Source organism: Schistocerca serialis, chromosome 12, assembly GCF_023864345.2.
Source record: "Schistocerca serialis cubense isolate TAMUIC-IGC-003099 chromosome 12, iqSchSeri2.2, whole genome shotgun sequence".
In the NCBI taxonomy this organism is placed as follows: Eukaryota; Metazoa; Arthropoda; class Insecta; order Orthoptera; family Acrididae; genus Schistocerca; species Schistocerca serialis.
In genome coordinates this window covers 148,995,445-149,010,335 of record NC_064649.1, presented here as the reverse complement: position 1 = coordinate 149,010,335, position 14,891 = coordinate 148,995,445, and positions in this window count along the sequence as shown.

Sequence of the window (14,891 nt, the reverse complement as noted above, 5' to 3'; positions counted from 1 at the left end):
GACTACTGGAGTAACTGGGTCAACTTTCTTTCTTTTGGTATGTCCTTCATTACCTTTTCATTTGTATCACTTCCCAGTGGAATAATTTATTTGATTTGCGAAATATGATACAGCTTTTGTCCTTTACAGCAGGGTGATCTGCTTGAGTGACTGCAGTGTTTATTCTCTCTTCAATGGGATTTTGTTGGAAATAAGACACCACATGCACCATAAAAAATAAGAAACTTTTGGAGCTTGACAAAATTGCTTCGTATAGGTATGTCGATCTTCACTTGATATTTTTAATGCTATTATCCCGCGTTACACCAGGAGCAACGTGATTGCATTATAAATTGCATTAAATCGTTCTTTCTTCACAGCAGGGAGATTCCGTTGTATGGGTGCAATGTTTATTATCCCATGAACTGGGTTTTTAGTGAAGGAAACCACCACATCCAGCATACTGACTACAGGAGTAACTGGGACAACTTTCTTTCTTTTGGTATGTCCTTCATTACCTATTTATTTGTATCACTACCCAGTGGAATAATTTATTTGATTTGCGAAATATGATACAGCTTTTGTCCTTTACAGCAGGGTGATCTTCTTGGGTGGCTGCAGTGTTTATTCTCCCTTCGATGTGATTTTGGTGGAAATAAGACACCACATGCAGCATAAAAAATAAGAAACTTTTGGAGCTTGACAAAATTGCTTCGTATAGGTATGTCGATCTTCACTTGATATTTTTAATGCTATTATCTCGAGTTACACTAGGAGCAACGTGATTGCATTACAAATTGCATTAAATCGTTCTTTCTTCACAGCAGGGAGATTCCGTTGTATGGGTGCAATGTTTATTATCCCATGAACTGGGTTTTTAGTGAACGAAACCACCACATTCAGCATACCGACTACAGGAGTAACTGGGTCAACTTTCTTTCTTTTGGTATGTCGTTCATTACCTATTTATTTGTATCACTTCCCAGTGGAATAATTTATTTGATTTGCGAAATATGATACAGCTTTTGTCCTTTACAGCAGGGTGATCTTCTTGGGTGACTGCAGTGTTTATTCTCCCTTCGATGGGATTTTGGTGGAAATAAGACACCACATGCACCATAAAAAATAAGAAACTCTTGGAGCTAGACGAAATTGCTTCGTATAGGTATGTCGATCTTCACTTGATATTTTTAATGCTATTATCCCGAGTTACACTAGGAGCAACGTGATTGCATTACAAATTGCATTAAATCGTTCTTTCTTCACAGCAGGGAGATTCCGTTGTATGGGTGCAATGTTTATTATCCCATGAACTGGGTTTTTAGTGAACGAAACCACCACATCCAGCATACTGACTACAGGAGTAACTGGGACAACTTTCTTTCTTTTGGTATGTCCTTCATTACCTAGTTATTTGTATCACTTCCCAGTGGAATAATTTATTTGATTTACGAAATATGATACAGCTTTTGTCCTTTACAGCAGGGTGATCTGCTTGGGTGACTGCAGTGTTTATTCTCCCTTCGATGGGATTTTGGTGGAAATAAGACACCACATGCACCATAAAAAATAAGAAACTTTTGGAGCTTGACAAAATTGCTTCGTATAGGTATGTCGATCTTCACTTGATATTTTTAATGCTATTATCCCGAGTTACACTAGGAGCAACGTGATTGCATTACAAATTGCATTAAATCATTCTTTCTTCACAGCAGGGAGATTCCGTTGTATGGGTGCAATGTTTATTGTCCCATGAACTGGGTTTTTAGTGAACGAAACCACCACATCCAGCATACCGACTACTGGAGTAACTGGGTCAACTTTCTTTCTTTTGGTATGTCCTTCATTACCTATTTATTTGTATCACTTCCCAGTGGAATAATTTATTTGATTTGCGAAATATGATACAGCTTTTGTCCTTTACAGCAGGGTGATCTTCTTGGGTGACTGCAGTGTTTATTCTCCCTTCGATGGGATTTTGGTGGAAATAAGACTCCACATGCACCCTAAAAACTAAGAAACCTTTGGAGCTTGACAAAATGGCTTCGTATAGGTATGTCGATCTTCACTTGATACTTTTAATGCTATTATCCCGAGTTACACTAGGAGCAACGTGATTGCATTACAAATTCCATTAAATCGTTCTTTCTTCACAGCAGGGAGATTCCATTGTATGGGTGCAATGTTTATTGTCCCATGAACTGGGTTTTTAGCGAACGAAACCACCACATCCAGCATACCGACTACAGGAGTAACTGGGTCAACTTTCTTTCTTTTGGTATGTCCTTCATTACCTATTCATTTGTATCACTTCCCAGTGGAATAATTTATTTGATTTGCGAAATATGATACAGCTTTTGTCCTTTACAGCAGGGTGATCTCGGGTGACTGCAGTGTTTATTCGCCCTTCAATGGGATTTTGTTGGAAATAAGACACCACATGCACCATAAAAAATAAGAAACTTTTGGAGCTTGACAAAATTGCTTCGTATAGGTATGTCGATCTTCACTTGATATTTTTAATGCTATTATTCCGCGTTACACCAGGAGCAACGTGATTGCATTATAAATTGCATTAAATCGTTCTTTCTTCACAGCAGGGAGATTCCGTTGTATGGGTGCAATGTTTATTATCCCATGAACTGGGTTTTTAGTGAACGATACCACCACATCCAGCATACCGACTACAGGAGTAACTGGGTCAACTTTCTTTCTTTTGGTATGTCCTTCATTACCTATTCATTTGTATGACTTCCCAGTGGAATAATTTATTTGATTTGCGAAATATGATACAGCTTTTGTCCTTTACAGCAGGGTGATCTGCTTGGGTGACTGCAGTGTTTATTCTCCCTTCAATGGGATTTTGTTGGAAATAAGACACCATATGCACCATAAAAAATAAGAAACTTTTGGAGCTTGACAAAATTGCTTCGTATAGGTATGTCGAACTTCACTTGATATTTTTAATGCTATTATCCCGAGTTACACTAGGAGCAACGTGATTGCATTACAAAATGCATTAATCAGTTCTTTCTTCACAGCAGGGAGATTCCGTTCTATGGGTGCAATGTTTATTATCCCATGAACTGTGTTATTAGAGAACGAAACCACCACATCCAGCATACCGACTACTGGAGTAACTGGGTCAACTTTCTTTCTTTTGGTATGTCCTTCATTACCTTTTCATTTGTATCACTTCCCAGTGGAATAATTTATTTGATTTGCGAAATATGATACAGCTTTTGTCCTTTACAGCAGGGTGATCTGCTTGAGTGACTGCAGTGTTTATTCTCTCTTCAATGGGATTTTGTTGGAAATAAGACACCACATGCACCATAAAAAATAAGAAACTTTTGGAGCTTGACAAAATTGCTTCGTATAGGTATGTCGATCTTCACTTGATATTTTTAATGCTATTATCCCGCGTTACACCAGGAGCAACGTGATTGCATTATAAATTGCATTAAATCGTTCTTTCTTCACAGCAGGGAGATTCCGTTGTATGGGTGCAATGTTTATTATCCCATGAACTGGGTTTTTAGTGAAGGAAACCACCACATCCAGCATACTGACTACAGGAGTAACTGGGACAACTTTCTTTCTTTTGGTATGTCCTTCATTACCTATTTATTTGTATCACTACCCAGTGGAATAATTTATTTGATTTGCGAAATATGATACAGCTTTTGTCCTTTACAGCAGGGTGATCTTCTTGGGTGGCTGCAGTGTTTATTCTCCCTTCGATGTGATTTTGGTGGAAATAAGACACCACATGCAGCATAAAAAATAAGAAACTTTTGGAGCTTGACAAAATTGCTTCGTATAGGTATGTCGATCTTCACTTGATATTTTTAATGCTATTATCTCGAGTTACACTAGGAGCAACGTGATTGCATTACAAATTGCATTAAATCGTTCTTTCTTCACAGCAGGGAGATTCCGTTGTATGGGTGCAATGTTTATTATCCCATGAACTGGGTTTTTAGTGAACGAAACCACCACATTCAGCATACCGACTACAGGAGTAACTGGGTCAACTTTCTTTCTTTTGGTATGTCGTTCATTACCTATTTATTTGTATCACTTCCCAGTGGAATAATTTATTTGATTTGCGAAATATGATACAGCTTTTGTCCTTTACAGCAGGGTGATCTTCTTGGGTGACTGCAGTGTTTATTCTCCCTTCGATGGGATTTTGGTGGAAATAAGACACCACATGCACCATAAAAAATAAGAAACTCTTGGAGCTAGACGAAATTGCTTCGTATAGGTATGTCGATCTTCACTTGATATTTTTAATGCTATTATCCCGAGTTACACTAGGAGCAACGTGATTGCATTACAAATTGCATTAAATCGTTCTTTCTTCACAGCAGGGAGATTCCGTTGTATGGGTGCAATGTTTATTATCCCATGAACTGGGTTTTTAGTGAACGAAACCACCACATCCAGCATACTGACTACAGGAGTAACTGGGACAACTTTCTTTCTTTTGGTATGTCCTTCATTACCTAGTTATTTGTATCACTTCCCAGTGGAATAATTTATTTGATTTACGAAATATGATACAGCTTTTGTCCTTTACAGCAGGGTGATCTGCTTGGGTGACTGCAGTGTTTATTCTCCCTTCGATGGGATTTTGGTGGAAATAAGACACCACATGCACCATAAAAAATAAGAAACTTTTGGAGCTTGACAAAATTGCTTCGTATAGGTATGTCGATCTTCACTTGATATTTTTAATGCTATTATCCCGAGTTACACTAGGAGCAACGTGATTGCATTACAAATTGCATTAAATCATTCTTTCTTCACAGCAGGGAGATTCCGTTGTATGGGTGCAATGTTTATTGTCCCATGAACTGGGTTTTTAGTGAACGAAACCACCACATCCAGCATACCGACTACTGGAGTAACTGGGTCAACTTTCTTTCTTTTGGTATGTCCTTCATTACCTATTTATTTGTATCACTTCCCAGTGGAATAATTTATTTGATTTGCGAAATATGATACAGCTTTTGTCCTTTACAGCAGGGTGATCTTCTTGGGTGACTGCAGTGTTTATTCTCCCTTCGATGGGATTTTGGTGGAAATAAGACTCCACATGCACCCTAAAAACTAAGAAACCTTTGGAGCTTGACAAAATGGCTTCGTATAGGTATGTCGATCTTCACTTGATATTTTTAATGCTATTATCCCGAGTTACACTAGGAGCAACGTGATTGCATTACAAATTGCATTAAATCGTTCTTTCTTCACAGCAGGGAGATTCCGATGTATGGGTGCAATGTTTATTACCCCATGAACTGGGTTTTTAGTGAACAAAACCACCACATCCAGCATACTGACTACAGGAGTAACTGGGACAACTTTCTTTCTTTTGGTATGTCCTTCATTACCTATTCATTTGTATCACTTCCCAGTGGAATAATTTATTTGATTTGCGAAATATGATACAGCTTTTGTCCTTTACAGCAGGGTGATCTGCTTGGGTGACTGCAGTGTTTATTCTCCCTTCGATGGGATTTTGGTGGAAATAAGACACCACATGCACCATAAAAAATAAGAAACTTTTGGAGCTTGACAAAATTGCTTCATATAGGTATGTCGATCTTCGCTTGATAATTTTAATGCTATTATCCCGAGTTACACTAGGAGCAACGTGATTGCATTACAAATTGCATTAAATCGTTCTTTCTTCACAGCAGGGAGATTCCGTTGAATGGGTGCAATGTTTATTATCCCATGAACTGGGTTTTTAGTGAACGAAACCACCACATCCAGCATACTGACTACAGGAGTAACTGGGACAACTTTGTTTCTTTTGGTATGTCCTTCATTACCTATTCATTTGTATCACTTCCCAGTGGAATAATTTATTTGATTTGCGAAATATGATACAGCTTTTGTCCTTTACAGCAAGGTGATCTTCTTGGGTGACTGCAGTGTTTATTCTCCCTTCGATGGGATTTTGGTGGAAATAAGACACCACATGCAGCATAAAAAATAAGAAACTTTTGGAGTTTGCCAAAATTGCTTCGTATAGGTATGTCGATCTTCACTTGATATTTTTAATGCTATTATCCCGAGTTACACTAGGAGCAACGTGATTGCATTACAAATTGCATTAAATCGTTCTTTCTTCACAGCAGGGAGATTCCGTTGTATGGGTGCAATGTTTATTATCCCATGAACTGGGTTTTTAGGGAACGAAACCACCACATCCAGCATACTGACTACAGGAGTAACTGGGACAACTTTCTTTCTTTTGGTATGTCCTTCATTACCTATTCATTTGTATCACTTCGCAGTGGAATAATTTATTTGATTCGCGAAATATGATACAGCTTTTGTCCTTTACAGCAGGGTGATCTTCTTGGGTGACTGCAGTGTTTATTCTCCCTTCGATGGGATTTTGGTGGAAATAAGACACCACATGCACCATAAAAAATAAGAAACTTTTGGAGCTTGACAAAATTGCTTCGTTTAGGTATGTCGATCTTCACTTGATATTTTTAATGCTATTATCCCGAGTTACACTAGGAGCAACGTGATTGCATTACAAATTGCATTAAATCGTTCTTTCTTCACAGCAGGGAGATTCCGTTGTATGGGTGCAATGTTTATTATCCCATGAACTGGGTTTTTAGTGAACGAAACCACCACATCCAGCATACTGACTACAGGAGTAACTGGGACAACTTTCTTTCTTTTGGTATGTCCTTCATTACCTATTCATTTGTATCACTTCCCAGTGGAATAATTTATTTTATTTGCGAAATATGATACAGCTTTTGTCCTTTACAGCAGGGTGATCTTCTTGGGTGACTGCAGTGTTTATTCTCCCTTCGATGGGATTTTGGTGGAAATAAGACACCACATGCACCATAAAAAATAAGAAACTTTTGGAGCTTGGCAAAATTGCTTCGTATAGGTATGTCGATCTTTACTTGATATTTTTAATGCTACTATCCCGAGATACACTAGGAGCAACGTGATTGCATTACAAATTGCATTAAATGGTTCTTTCTTTACAGCAGGGAGATTCCGTTGTATGGGTGCAATGTTTATTATCCCATGAACTGGGTTTTTAGTGAACGAAACCACCACATCCAGCATACCGACTACAGGAGTAACTGGGTCAACTTTCTTTCTTTTGGAATGTCCTACATTACCTATTCATTTGTATCACTTCCCAGAGGAATAATTTATTTCATTTGCGAAATATGATACAGCTTTTGTCCTTTACAGCAGGGTGATCTTCTTGGGTGACTGCAGTGTTTATTCTCCCTTCGATGGGATTTTGGTGGAAATAAGACACCACATGCACCATAAAAAATAAGAAACTTTTGGAGCTTGACAAAATTGCTTCGTATAGGTATGTCGATCTTCACTTGATATTTTTAATGCTATTATCCCGAGTTACACTAGGAGCAACGTGATTGCACTACAAATTGCATTAAATCGTTCTTTCTTCACAGCAGGGAGATTCCGTTGTATGGGTGCAATGTTTATTATCCCATGAACTGGGTTTTTGGTGAACGAAACCACCACATCCAGCATACCGACTACAGGAGTAACTGGGACAACTTTCTTTCTTTTGGTATGTCCTTCATTACCTATTCATTTGTATCACTTCCCAGTGGAATAATTTATTTGGTTTGTGAAATAAGGTACAGATTTGTCCTTTACAGCAGGGTGATCTGCTTGGGTGACTGCAGTGTTTACTCTCCCTTCGATGGGATTTTGGTGGAAATAAGACACCACATGCACCATAAAAACTAAAAACCTCTGGACCTTGACAAAATTGCTTCGTATAGGTATGTCGATCTTCACTTGATATTTTTAATGCTATTATCCCGAGTTACACTAGGAGCAACGTGATTGCACTACAAATTGCATTAAATCGTTCTTTCTTCACAGCAGGGAGATTCCGTTGTATGGGTGCAATGTTTATTATCCCATGAACTGGGTTTTTAGTGAACGAAACCACCACATCCAGCATACCGACTACAGGAGTAACTGGGACAACTTTCTTTCTTTTGGTATGTCCTTCATTACCTATTCATTTGTATCACTTCCCAGTGGAATATTTTATTTCATTTGCGAAATATGATACAGCTTTTGTCCTTTACAGCAGGGTGATCTTCTTGGATGACAGCAGTGTTTATTCTCCCTTCGATGGGATTTTGGTGGAAATAAGACACCACATGCACCATAAAAACTAAAAACTTCTGGAGCTTGACAAAATTGCTTCGTTTAGGTATGTCGATCTTCGCTTGATATTTTTAATGCTATTATCCCGAGTTACACTAGGAGCAACGTGATTGCATTACAAATTGCATTAAATCGTTCTTTCTTCACAGCAGGGAGATTCCGTTGTATGGGTGCAATGTTTATTATCCCATGAACTGGGTTTTTAGTGAACGAAACCACCACATCCAGCATACCGACTACAGGAGTAACTGGGTCAACTTTCTTTCTTTTGGTATGTCCTTCATTACCTATTTATTTGTATCACTTCCCAGTGGAATAATTTATTTGATTTGCGAAATATGATACAGCTTTTGTCCTTTACAGCAGGGTGATCTTCTTGGGTGACTGCAGTGTTTATTCTCCCTTCGATGGGATTTTGGTGGAAATAAGACACCACATGCACCATAAAAAATAAGAAACTTTTGGAGCTTGACAAAATTGCTTCGTATAGGTATGTCGATCTTCACTTGATATTTTTAATGCTATTATCCCGAGTTACACTAGGAGCAACGTGATTGCATTACAAATTGCATTAAATCGTTCTTTCTTCACAGCAGGGAGATTCCGTTGTATGGGTGCAATGTTTATTATCCCATGAACTGGGTTTTTGGTGAACGAAACCACCACATCCAGCATACTGACTACAGGAGTAACTGGGACAACTTTCTTTCTTTTGGGATGTCCTTCATTACCTATTCATTTGTATCACTTCCCAGTGGAATAATTTATTTGATTTGCGAAATATGATACAGCTTTTGTCCTTTACAGCAGGGTGATCTGCTTGGGTGACTGCAGTGTCTATTCTCCCTTCGATGGGATTTTGGTGGAAATAAGACACCACATGCACCATAAAAAATAAGAAACATTTGGAGCTTGACAAAATTGCTTCGTATAGGTATGTCGATCTTCACTTGATATTTTTAATGCTATTATCCCGAGTTACACTAGGAGCAATGTGATTGCATTACAAATTGCATTAAATCGTTCTTTCTTCAGAGCAGGGAGATTCCGTTGTATGGGTGCAATGTTTATTATCCCATGAACTGGGTTTTTAGTGAACGAAACCACCACATCCAGCATACCGACTACAGGAGTAACTGGGTCAACTTTCTTTCGTTTGGTATTTCCTTCATTACCAATTTATTTGTATCACTTCCCAGTGGAATAATTTATTTGATTTGCGAAATATGATACAGCTTTTGTCCTTTACAGCAGGGTGCTCCTCTTGGGTGACTGCAGTGTTTATTCTCCCTTCGATGGGATTTTGGTGGAAATAAGACACCACATGCACCATAAAAACTAAGACACTTTTGGAGCTTGACAAAATTGCTTCGTATAGGTATGTCGATCTTCACTTGATATTTTTAATGCTATTATCCCGAGTTACAATAGAAGCAACGTGATTGCATTACAAATTGCATTAAATCGTTCTTTCTTCACAGCAGGGAGATTCCGATGTATGGGTGCAATGTTTATTACCCCATGAACTGGGTTTTTAGTGAACGAAACCACCACATCCAGCATACTGACTACAGGAGTAGCTGGGACAACTTTCTTTCTTTTGGTATGTCCTTCATTACCTATTCATTTGTATCACTTCCCAGAGGAATAATTTATTTGATTTGCGAAATATGATACAGCTTTTGTCCTTTACAGCAGGGTGATCTTCTTGGGTGACTGCAGTGTTTATTCTCCCTTCGATGGGATTTTGGTGGAAATAAGACACCACATGCACCATAAAAAATAAGAAACTTTTGGAGCTTGACAAAATTGCTTCGTATAGGTATGTCGATCTTCACTTGATATTTTTAATGCTATTATCCCGAGTTACACTAGGAGCAACGTGATTGCATTACAAATTGCATTAAATCAATCTTTCTTCACAGCAGGGAGATTCCGTTGTATGGGTGCAATGTTTATTATCCCATGAACTGGGATTTTAGTGAACGAAACCACCACATCCAGCATACTGACTACAGGAGTAACTGGGACAACTTTCTTTCTTTTGGTATGTCCTTCATTACCTATTCATTTGTATCACTTCCCAGTGGAATAATTTATTTGATTTGCGAAATATGATACAGCTTTTGTCCTTTACAGCAGGGTGATCTGCTTGGGTGACTGCAGTGTTTACTCTCCCTTCGATGGGATTTTGGTGGAAATAAGACACCACATGCACCATAAAAACTAAAAACTTCTGGAGCTTGTCAAAATTGCTTCGTATAGGTATGTCGATCTTTACTTGATATTTTTAATGCTATTATCCCGAGTTACACTAGGAGCAACGTGATTGCATTACAAATTGCATTAAATTGTTCTTTCTTCACAGCAGGGAGACTCCGTTGTATGGGTGCAATGTTTATTATCCCATGAACTGGGTTTTTGGTGAACGAAACCACCACATCCAGCATACCGACTACAGGAGTAAGTGGGACATCTTTCTTTCTTTTGGTATGTCCTTCATTACCTATTCATTTGTATCACTTCCCAGTGGAATAATTTATTTGATTTGCGAAATATGATACAGCTTTTGTCCTTTACAGCAGAGTGATCTTCTTGGGTGACTGCAGTGTTTATTCTCCCTTCGATGGGATTTTGGTGGAAATAAGACACCACATGCACCATAAAAAATAAGAAACTTTTGGAGCTTGACAAAATTGCTTCGTATAGGTATGTCGATCTTCACTTGATATTTTTAAAGCTATTATCCCGAGTTACAATAGAAGCAACGTGATTGCATTACAAATTGCATTAAATCGTTCTTTCTTCACAGCAGGGAGATTCCGATGTATGGGTGCAATGTTTATTACCCCATGAACTGGGTTTTTAGTGAACGAAACCACCACATCCAGCATACTGACTACAGGAGTAACTGGGACAACTTTCTTTCTTTTGGTATGTCCTTCATTACCTATTCATTTGTATCACTTCCCAGAGGAATAATTTATTTGATTTGCGAAATATGATACAGCTTTTGTCCTTTACAGCAGGGTGATCTTCTTGGGTGACTGCAGTGTTTATTCTCCCTTCGATGGGATTTTGGTGGAAAAAAGACACCACATGCACCATAAAAAATAAGAAACTTTTGGAGCTTGACAAAATTGCTTCGTATAGGTATGTCGATCTTCACTTGATATTTTCAATGCTATTATCCCGAGTTACACTAGGAGCAACGTGATTGCATTACAAATTGCATTAAATCAATCTTTCTTCACAGCAGGGAGATTCCGTTGTATGGGTGCAATGTTTATTATCCCATGAACTGGGATTTTAGTGAACGAAACCACCACATCCAGCATACTGACTACAGGAGTAACTGGGACAACTTTCTTTCTTTTGGTATGTCCTTCATTACCTATTCATTTGTATCACTTCCCAGTGGAATAATTTATTTGATTTGCGAAATATGATACAGCTTTTGTCCTTTACAGCAGGGTGATCTGCTTGGGTGACTGCAGTGTTTACTCTCCCTTCGATGGGATTTTGGTGGAAATAAGACACCACATGCACCATAAAAACTAAAAACTTCTGGAGCTTGACAAAATTGCTTCGTATAGGTATGTCGATCTTTACTTGATATTTTTAATGCTATTATCCCGAGTTACACTAGGAGCAACGTGATTGCATTACAAATTGCATTAAATTGTTCTTTCTTCACAGCAGGGAGACTCCGTTGTATGGGTGCAATGTTTATTATCCCATGAACTGGGTTTTTGGTGAACGAAACCACCACATCCAGCATACCGACTACAGGAGTAAGTGGGACATCTTTCTTTCTTTTGGTATGTCCTTCATTACCTATTCATTTGTATCACTTCCCAGTGGAATAATTTATTTGATTTGTGAAATATGATACAGCTTTTGTCCTTTACAGCAGAGTGATCTTCTTGGGTGACTGCAGTGTTTATTCTCCCTTCGATGGGATTTTGGTGGAAATAAGACACCACATGCACCATAAAAAATTAGAAACTTTTGGAGCTTGACAAAATTGCTTCGTATAGGTATGTCGATCTTCACTTGATATTTTTAATGCTATTATCCCGAGTTACAATAGAAGCAACGTGATTGCATTACAAATTGCATTAAATCGTTCTTTCTTCACAGCAGGGAGATTCCGATGTATGGGTGCAATGTTTATTACCTCATGAACTGGGTTTTTAGTGAACGAAACCACCACATCCAGCATACTGACTACAGGAGTAACTGGGACAACTTTCTTTCTTTTGGTATGTCCTTCATTACCTATTCATTTGTATCACTTCCCAGAGGAATAATTTATTTGGTTTGTGAAATATGGTACAGATTTGTCCTTTACAGCAGGGTGATCTGCTTGGGTGACTGCAGTGTTTACTCTCCCTTCGATGGGATTTTGGTTGAAATAAGACACCACATGCACCATAAAAACTAAGAAACTTCTGGAGCTTGACAAAATTGCTTCGTATAGGTATGTCGATCTTCACATCTTATTTTTAATACTATTATCCCGAGTTACACCAGGAGCAACGTGATTGCATTACAAATTGCATTAAATCATTCTTTCTTCACAGCAGGGAGATTCCGTTGTATGGGTGCAATGTTTATTATCCCATGAACTGGGTTTTTGGTGAACGAAACCACCACATCCAGCATAACGACTACAGGAGTAACTGGGACATCTTTCTTTCTTTTGGTATGTCCTTCATTACCTATTCATTTGTATCACTTCCCAGTGGAATAATTTATTTGATTTGCGAAATATGATACAGCTTTTGTCCTTTACAGCAGGGTGATCTGCTTGGGTGACTGCAGTGTTTACTCTCCATTCGATGGGTCTTTGGTGGAAATAGGACACCACATGCACCATAAAAACTAAGAAACTTTTGGAGCTCGACAAAATTGCTTCGTTTAGGTATGTCGATCTTCACTTCTTATTTTTAATACTATTATCCCGTGTTACACTAGGAGCAACGTGATTGCATTACAAATTGCATTAAATCGTTCTTTCTTCACAGCAGGGAGATTCCGTTGTATGGGTGCAATGTTTATTATCCCATGAACTGGGATTTTAGTGAACGAAACCACCACATCCAGCATACCGACTACAGGAGTAACTGGGTCAACTTTCTTTCTTTTGGTATGTCCTTCATTACCTATTCATTTGTATCACTTCCCAGTGGAATAATTTATTTGGTTTGTGAAATATGGTACAGATTTGTCCTTTACAGCAGGGTGATCTGCTTGGGTGACTGCAGTGTTTACTCTCCCATCGATGGGATTTTGGTGGAAATAGGACACCACATGCACCATAAAAACTAAAAACTTCTGGAGCTTGACAAAATTGCTTCGTATAGGTATGTCGATCTTCACTTTATATTTTTAATGCTATTATCCCGAGTTACACTAGGAGCAACGTGATTGCATTACAAGTTGCATTAAATCGTTCTTTCTTCACAGCAGGGAGATTCCGTTGCATGGGGGCAATGATTATTATCCCATGAACTGGGTTTTTAGTGAACGAAACTACCACATCCAGCATACCGACTACAGGAGTAACTGGGTCAACTTTCTTTCTTTTGTTATGTCCTTCATTACCTATTCATTGTATCACTTCCCAGTGGAATAATTTATTTGGTTTGTGAAATATGGTACAGATTTGTCCTTTACAGCAGGGTGATCTGCTTGGGTGACTGCAATGTTTACTCTCCCTTCGATGGGATTTTGGTGGAAATAAGACACCACATGCACCATAAAAACTAAAAACCTCTGGAACTTGACAAAATTGCTTCGTATAGTTATGTCGATCTTCACTTGATATTTTTAATGCTATTATCCCGAGTTACACCAGGAGCAACGTGATTGCACTACAAATTGCATTAAATCGTTCTTTCTTCACAGCAGGGAGATTCCGTTGTATGGGTGCAATGTTTATTATCCCATGAACTGGGTTTTTGGTGAACGAAACCACCACATCCAGCGTACCGACTACAGGAGTAAGTGGGACAACTTTCTTTCTTTTGGTATGTCCTTCATTACCTATTCATTTGTATCACTTCCCAGTGGAATAATTTATTTGATTTGTGAAATATGGTACAGCTTTTGTCCTTCACAGCAGGGTGATCTGCGTGAGTGGCTACATTGTTTAGTTTCCCTTCAATGGGACTTTGGTGGAAATAAGACACCACATGCACCATAAAAACTAAGAAACTTTTGGAGCTTGACCAAATTGCTTTGAATAGGTATGTCGATCTTCACTTCATATTTTTAATACTTTTATCCCGAGTTACACTAGGAGCAACGTGATTGCATTACAAATTGCATTAAATCGTTCTTTATTCACAGCAGGAAGATTCCGTTGTATGGGTGCAATGTTTATTATCCCATGAACTGGGTTTTTAGTGAACGAAACCACCACATCCAGCATACTGACTACAGGAGAAACTGGGACAACTTTCTTTCTTTTGGTATGTCCTTCATTACCTATTCATTTGTATCACTTCCCAGTGGAATAATTTATTTGATTTGCGAAATATGATACAGCTTTTGTCCTTTACAGCAGGGTGATCTTCTTGGGTGACTGCAGTGTTTATTCTCCCTTCGATGGGATTTTGGTGGAAATAAGACACCACATGCACCATAAAAAATAAGAAACTTTTGGTGCTTGACAAAATTGCTTCGTA